Consider the following 9,021-nt stretch of genomic DNA (forward strand, 5'->3'; position numbering starts at 1 on the left):
GTGATCGGCTCCGTCACTTCTTTCCCAGACGCTCGCGAAGCAAACCAGTATTGTCAAGTTCCTGATGAAACTCACCAGCCCTTGGACGGGCCGACAGGAGCTCGGATGGCACCAATATGCACGACAGAAGAATCTCCATAGTTTTGAGGGGCGGAGGTTCCTGACTCAATCTCCCCACGCCCCCGCTATGTACTCAATGACGGTCTCAGGGATCTGCAGAGTGGTTCTGCAGCGCCAATTTGAGAATATAGGGCGGCTCCTCGTGCACAGATGGGTTGGAGGCAGCCTGCAAATGCCAATGGGACAGTGGAGGGTCCCGAACAACACTTAACACCAGCAGCTCAGCCCGAATTGAATGGTGCATTGAAAGGAAAATCATGTTGAGCGGTTTCAAGGGCCATTTGCAACAAGGTGGAGAAACTCATCCTTTGGAGTTGAGGTAGGAAGAAATATTTATTTTCCATTTTGCGATCTTGAATGATTTATCTCAAGGACCGAACACGTCTTAGATTTCGATCGAATGAGAAAGTTTAATTTATTCTTCAAAACAGGAAATTGCATTGTTTGAAAAATGGATAGTGTTAAAAGCATCATCCTTGATTTCTGTGTGCAAATCCATGGACATCTGTACCGTGAGCCAATTGCATGTTCAGCCTGGCAAAATGTCACGGTATCTCTCGGTATAACATGTGCTCTGGAATCGAGAGCCGGTTTGTTCCCAACTCAAATATGACAGGGCGGAATATCAGTAGAGGTCGCTGTAGGCAATATACATTACTCATAATGCTGTAGGCATTACAGCGCAGCACAGGCCCTTCGGCCCTCGATGTTGCGCTATCCTGTAAAAGCAATCTAAAGCCCATCTACACTATTCCATTAGCATCCATATGTTTATCTAATGACCATTTAAATGCCCTTAGTGTTGGCGAGTCCACTATTGTTGCAGTCAGGGCATTCGATGCCTCGACTACTCTCTGAGTAAAGAACTTACCTCTGACTTCTATTCTCTATCTACCCTCAATTTAAAGCTATGTCCGTGCTAGCCATCACCATCCGAGGGAAAAGGCTCTCACTGTCCATCCTATCTAACACTGATCATTTTGTATGGCTTTATTAAGTCACCTCTTAACCTTTTTCTCTCTAACGAAAACGCCTCAAGTCCCTTAGCATTTCCTCATCAGATCTTCCCTCCATACCAGGCAACATCCTGGTAAATCTCCTCTGCACTCTTTCCAATGCTTCCACGCCCTTCCTATAATGCGGCGACCAGAACTGCAAGCAATACTCCAAATGCATGTGCAGCGGGGTTTTGTATTGCTGCAACATGACCTCATTGCTCCGAAACTCCATCCCTCTACCAATATAAGCTAACACGCCGTACCACTGCTTAACAACCCTATCAACCTGGGTTGCAACTTTCAGTACGTGAACACCGAGATATCTCTGCTCACCCACATTACCAAGAATCTTACGTCAGCCCAGTACTCCCTATTCCTGTTACTCCTTACATAATGAATCACCTCACACTTTTCTGCATTAAACTTCATTTGCCACTTCTCAGCCCAGCTCTGCAGCTTATCTATGTCCCTCTGTCAGCTGTCACATACTTCCGCAGTTCCCACAAGTCCACCGACTTTAGTGTCATCCGCAAATTTACTCACCAATCCTTCTACTCCCTCCTCCAGGTCATTTATAAAGATAGCAAACAGCAGTGCCCCCAAAACAGATTCCTGTGGTACACCACTAGTAATTGAACACCAGGCTGAACATTTTCCATCAATCATCACCCTTTGTCTCCAAGTTAGCCAATTTCTGATCCAAACCGCCATATATCTCCCTCAATCCCATGCCTCCGCATTTTCTGCAATTGCTTGCCTTGGGGAACCCTATCAAACGCTTTACTGAAATCCATATACACCACACAAACTTCTTAACCCTCGTTCGCCTGTTTGGTCATCTTCTCAAAGAACTCAATGTTTGTGAGGCACGACCTATCCTTCAGAAAACCGTTGACTATCCCTAAGCAAATTATTCCTTTCTCGATTATTATAATCCTATCTCTTATAATACTTTCCAAGACTTTGCCAACAACAGAAGTAAGGCTCACAGGTCTATAATTACCGTGGTTGACTCTATTCCCCTTCTTGAACAAGGGGACAATATTTGCTATTCTCCAGTCTTCCGACACTATTCCTGCAGAAAATGACGACATAAAGATCAAAGCCAAAGGCTCAGCAATCTCCCCCTAGCTTCCCAGAGATTCCAAGGATCAATACCATCTGCCCAGGGGACTTATCTATTGTCACACTATCCAGAATTTCTATCACCTCCTCCTTACGAACCTAAATCCCGTTTAGTCTAGTAGCCTGTATCTCAGTATTCTCCTCGACAACATTGTCTTTTTCCTGCGTGAATAGCGACGAAACATATTCATATACCGCCTCTCCTATCTCCTCGGACTCCACGCACAATTTCCTACTACGTTCCTTGACTGGTCCTACGCTTACCCTAGTCAATCTTTAATTCCTCACATACCTCTTGAAAGCTTTAGTGTTTCCCTTGATCCTCCTCTGAGGGGAATGGGACTGTGGTACATTAAGTCCTGTGAGAGGAATGGATGTGTGGAATGGATGAATGGATGGATGGATGGATGATAACAGAAAGGGATGTCTGTCTACTGGGTACCTGATGGGACTGTTATATACTGAGTACATAGAACTTAGAACAGTATAGCACAGAACAGGCCCTTCGTCCCTCGATGTTGTGCCGAACATTGTCCGTATCCACGATCAAGCTATCCCACTCCCTGTCATTCGGGTGTGCTCCATGTGCGTATCCAATAACTGCTTGAAAGTTCCTGAAGTGTCCGACTCCATTATCACAGCAGGCAGTCCATTCCAAACCCTAACCACTCTGAGTAAAGGACCTATTTCGGACATCCCTCCTATATCCCTCACCTTGAATCTTATAGTTATGCCCCCTTGCAACAGCGACATACACCCGAGGAAATAGTGTCTAAACGTCCACTATCTATCCCACTCATTATCTTATAAACCTCTATTAAGTCGCCTCTCATCCTCCTCCGCACCAAAGAGAAAAGCCCCAGTTCCCTCCATCGTTCATGATAAGACCTATCCTGCAAATCAGGCAGCATCCTGATAAATCGCCTTTGCACCCTTTCCAATGCTTCCACATCCTTCCTACAATGAGGTGACCAGAACAGCAAGCAATACTCCAAATGTGTTCTCATCAAGGTCATGTATAGTTGCAGCATAACCCCGCGGCTCAAATGCCTTCTTCACTGCTCTATCCACTTGAGTGGATTCCTCCACATTTCTCATTACCCTGCCGTTGACCCTGTAAACCGAAGTCAATCTTTTTCCACCAAAATGAATCACCTCGCACTTATCAGGGTTAAATTTTGCGGCCCATCTCTGCATCTTATCAATGTTTATTTGCAGCCTCAGCAGCCCGCCACATAATCCACTACTCCACCAATCCTGGTGTCATCAGCAAATTTACTGACCCACCCTTCAGCCCCCTCCTCCAAGTCATTGATAAAAATCACAAATAGCAGGACCCAGCACTGATCACTGCGGTACACCGCTCGTAACGAGTCTCCAGTCTGAAAACGTTCCATCCACCACCACACTCTGTCTTCTCTGTGATATCCAGTTATTTATCCAATTGGCCAAATTTCCCTCTATCCTACACCTCCTTACTTTCTTCATCGGCTGACCATGGGGAACATTATCAAATGCCTTACTAAAATCCATGTGTACTACATCAACTGCTCTTCCTTCATCTACACACTTAGTTACTTTCTCAAATAATTCTATCAAATTTCTGAGGGAAGACCTACCCTTCACGAATCCTTGTTGACTATCCCGGATGGTCATAAATCCTATCCTTCAGGGCCTTTTCCATTATCTTACCGACCACCGAAGTAAGACTAACTGGCCTAAAATTACTAGGGCCATTCCTATTCCCTTTCTTGAACAGAGGAATAACATTCACCACTCTCCAGTCCTCTGGCACTATCCCAGTAGACAGTAAGGCACAAAGAATATAGTCAAAGGCTCTTCAATCTCGTTCCTTGCCTGCCAAAGTGTCCTTGGATATATCCCATCTGGCCCAGGGGACTTGACGACCCTCCTGTTTCTCAAATTGCTAATACATCCTTCCTCAGGACATCTACCTCCTCCAACCTCCCCGCCTGTATCACACTCATCCTCAAAAATATGGCCCCTCTCCTTTCTGAACACAGAAAAAGTACTTAATTCAACGCCTCTCATATTTTTTCTTACTCCATGCACAAGTTCCCGCTACTTTCCTTGACCGGCCCGACCCTCACCCTGGTCATTCTTTTATTTCTCACATAAGAGTAAAAAGCATTGAGATTTTCCTTGATCCGACACGACAAGGACTTCTCATGCCCACTCCTAGCTCTCCTGAGCCCTTTTTGCATCTCATTCCTTGCCACCTTGTAACCCTCAAGCCACCCTACTGAACTTTGTTTTCTCATCCTTACATAATCTTCATTTTTCCTCATGACAAGACATTCAACCTCTTTTGTGAACCATGGTTCCCTCACATGGCCATTTCATCCCTGCATGGCAGCGACATGCTTATCAAGGACAAGCAGTATTTGTTCCTTGAACAAACTCCACTTTTCATTTGTACTGTGAGGTGTGTGAGCAAACTGGGTACCTGATGGTACTGTGGTACATTATGTACTGTAAGGGGTGTGCGAGTGTACTGCGTACCTGACGGGTCCTATGGTAAATTGACTACAGTGAGGGGTGTGTGTATGTACTGGGTACCTGATGTGATTGTGGTACATTGCGTACTGTGAGGTAAATGGGGCTGAGGTACATTGAGCACTGTGAGGGTGACGGGGCTATGGTACATTGAGTACTGTGAGGGGAGTGGAACTGTGGGACATTTACTGTGAGGGGGATGGGATTGTGATACATTGATAAGTGCGAGGGGGAAGGGACTTTGGGACATTGAGCACTGTGAGTGGAATAGCACTGTGGTGCATTGAGTACTGTGAAGGAAATGGGACTGTGGTCAGGGAGAGACACAGAGAGAGTTATATTGAGATACAGAGACAGATATAGGGAGAGAGATACAGAGTAAGTTACAGAGATAGATACAGAGATAGATACAGAGAGATGGACAGAGAGAGATACAAAAATAGATAGGGAGAGAGATACAGGAGAGAGACCGAGAGAGAGACAGAGAGAGACAGATAGAGACAGACAGAGAGAGAGGGAGACAGAGAGAGAGAGAGAGAGAGAGAGAGAGAGAGAGAGAGAGAGAGAGAGAGAGAGAGAGAGAGAGAGAGAGAGAGAGAGAGAGACAGAGAGAGACAGAGAGATACATCGAGAGATACAAAGAGACATAAAGAGAGAGAGACAGAGAGAGCAAGAGAGTGAGCTTCACAGAGAGCGGTACAGAGAGCGATACAGAGACAGATATAGAGACAGATACGGAGAGAGACAGAGGCAGAGAGAGTCAGAGAGAGAGATACAGAGAGAGACAGAGAGGGATACAGAGAGGGAGATACAGACAATGAAACAGAGAGACAGAGAGAGAGATGCAGCGAGTGGTACAATCATATTCAGAGAGATACAAAGACAGGTACAGAGACAGATACAGATACATACAGAGAGAGGGACAAATAGAGGAAGATACAGAGAGAGCGACAGAGAGAGATACCCAGAAAGGTACAGAGAGAGACAGATGCTGATGGAGAGATACAGAGAGAGATACAGAGAGAGATACAAAGACAGATATACAGAGATAAATGGAGAGAGTGATACAGAGAGATATAGAGATACAGAGAGAATAATACAGAGAGAGATACAGAGAGACAGTCAAAGAGAGATACAGAGAGAGATGCAGAGATACAGAGAGAGATACAGAGAGAGATACAGAGAGAGATATGGAGCGAAATACGGAGAGAGATACAGAGAGAGACAGAAATAGATACGGAGACAGAAAGATACAGAAATAGATACAGAGAGAGGTATCAAGATAGAAATAGAGACAGATACTGAGAGAGATACAGAGACAGATACAGAGAGAGATACATAGATAGATACAGAGAGATACAGAGAAAGAACAAGATAAAGGTACAGAGAGAGATACAGAGAGAGACCTGGAGAGATACTGAGACAGATACAGAGAGAGAGGTACAGATACAGATACAGAGTGAGGTACAGAGAAAGAAAAAAAGTGAACGGTGCCGAGAGAGACACAGAAACGGATACAGAGACAGAAACAGAGAAAGATACAGAGAAACATGCAGGCAGAGATACAGAGATTGATACAGAGGGAGATACAGAGAGATACAGAAAGAGATACAGAGAATGATACAGAGACAGATACAGAGACACAAACAGAGAATGATACAGAGACAGATATAGAGACAAATAAAGATAATGATACAGAGACAGATACAGAGGCAGATACAGAGAGACATACAGATCCAGGCACATAGATTCTGAGAGAGAGTTACGATAGAGAAACCGAGAGAGGGAGGTACAGAAGGAGGGAGAGAGAGATACAGGAAGAGATACACATTGAGAGCGAGATTCAGAGAGTTTGGATTGGACTGGATTTGGTTTCGATTTTGTTTGTTGTCAGGTGTACCGCGGGAGTGTGAAAATATTTTTTCGCAGCTCAACAGATCATTGAGTGCATGGAAAGAAAGGAAAACGTATACAGAGAGAGATAGAACATAGAACACAGAACACAGAACAGACCCTTCATGTTGTCCCGAGCAATGATCACCCTACTCAAACCCACGTATCCATCCTATACCCGTAAACCAACAACCCCCCCCCCTACTTTTTAGGACACGACGGGCAATTTAGCATGGCCAATCAATCTAACCCGCACATCTTTGGCCTGTGGGAGGAAACCGGAGCACCCGGAGGAAACCCACGCACACACGGAGAGGACGTGCAGACTCCACACAGACAGTGACCCAGCCGGGAATCGAACCTGGAACCCTGGAGCCGTGAAGCACTTATGCTAACCACCATGCTACCGTGCTGCCCCTAATATAGAGGTATAGAAACAGATATACAGAGAGACTGAGATAGAGTCACAGAGATGCACTCAGAGAGGTACAGAGAGATGCTGAGAGAATGATACGGATAGAGATACAGAGAGAGGTGCAGGGAGAGATTGAGAGAGAGACATGGAGTTTGATACATGGTGAGTGATAAACAGAGAGATACACAGAGAGAGAAAAATACAGAGGGAGACAGAGATAGATATACAGTGAAATAGATACAGTAGGAGAGATATACAGAGAGAAACATAAACAGATACAGAGGGAGACAGATACAGAGAACGATACAGATAGAGGTACAGAGAGAGATACACAGACAGATACAGAGAGAGATATATAGATAGATACAGAGAGAAATACAGACACCGATTCAGATAGATAGAAATAGAGGTACAGAGATAGATACAGAGAGAGATACATACAGAGGGAGACAGAGAGAGGAAGATACTGAGAGAGATACAGAAAGATAGAGAGAGAGACAGAGACAGCAAGAGAGACATAGAGAGATACAGAGTGAGTCAGAGAGAGATACAGATGCTGAGGGTGAGATACATGGAGAGATACAGAGAGAGATACAATGACTGGTATACAGAGATAAATAGATAGAGAGATACACAGAGATACAGAGCGAGAGCTCCAGAGAGAAAAACGGAGAGGGAGGCAAAGAGAGATACAGAGATAGACACAGCGAGAGATGCATAGAGATAGATACAGAGAGAAATACAGAGAGAGATTCAGAGATACAGACAGCGATTCAGAGAGAGATTCAGAGATACAGACAGAGATTCAGAGAGAGATACAGAGAGAGATACAGCGATACGGAGAGAGATACAGAGACGGATACACAGAGAGAGCTGCAGAGCCAGTTACAGAGAGAGATCCAGAAAGATACAGAGATACATACAGATATACCGAGAGAGTGTCTGGCAGTGCGGGAGAGAATCAGCGAGGGAGATTCAGAGGGAGATTCAGAGAGAGACCGAGTTAGAGAAACAGAGAGGTTGTGTGAGAGAGTGTGAGAGAGAAAGAGAGAGAGGAGTGAGTGAGAGAGAGAGAGAGAGAGAGAGAGGTACAGAGAGAGGTAAAGAGAAAGATCCAGACAAAGGTAGAGTGAGAGATACAGAAACCTGGAGAGGTACAGAGACAGATACAGTGAGAGAGATACAGATTCAGAGTGAGGTACAGAGAAAGATAAAGAGAAAGTTGCAGAGAGACAGAGAGACATAAACGGATACAGAGAGATATAGAGAGAGATAGAGAGAGATACAGAGAGAGATACAGAGAAGGATACAGAGAGACATGCAGGGAGAGATACAGAGAGAGATACAGAGTGATACAGAGAAAGATACAGAGAGAGATACAGAGAGCGATACAGAGAAAGATACAGAGACAGTTACAGAGACAGATATAGAGAGATAGAGAGAGAGATAGAGAGAGAGAGGGGGAGATACAGAGAGCGATACAGCGAGAGATACAGAGAGGGATACGAGAAAAGTACAGTTAGAACGATAGAGAGTTGCAAATAGAGATGCAGAGAGAGAGATACAAAGACAGATACAGAGAGAGATACATAGAGAGTATCAGAGAGAGACACAGAGAGATATACAGACACAGATAAAGAGGAAGATACAGAGAGAGATACAGAGACAGATACAGATACGGATACAGAGAAACAGAGAGAAAGATACAGAGAAATATACCGAGAAAGTTAGAGATACAGACACAGAGAGATAGAGAGAGAGATATAGAGAGTGAGAGATAGAGAGAGAGATAGAGAGAGAGATACAGAGAGAGATACAGATAGAGGTACAGAGAGAGGTACAGAGAGAGGTACGGAGAGATATACAGAGAGAGATACAGAGAGAGGCAGATTCAGAGGGAGATACACAGAGTGAGATACAGAGAGTGATACAGACAGAGGTACAGAGAGAGGT

The sequence above is a fragment of the Scyliorhinus canicula genome, unplaced genomic scaffold (genome assembly GCF_902713615.1).
Source record: "Scyliorhinus canicula unplaced genomic scaffold, sScyCan1.1, whole genome shotgun sequence".
Lineage (NCBI taxonomy): Eukaryota > Metazoa > Chordata > Chondrichthyes > Carcharhiniformes > Scyliorhinidae > Scyliorhinus > Scyliorhinus canicula.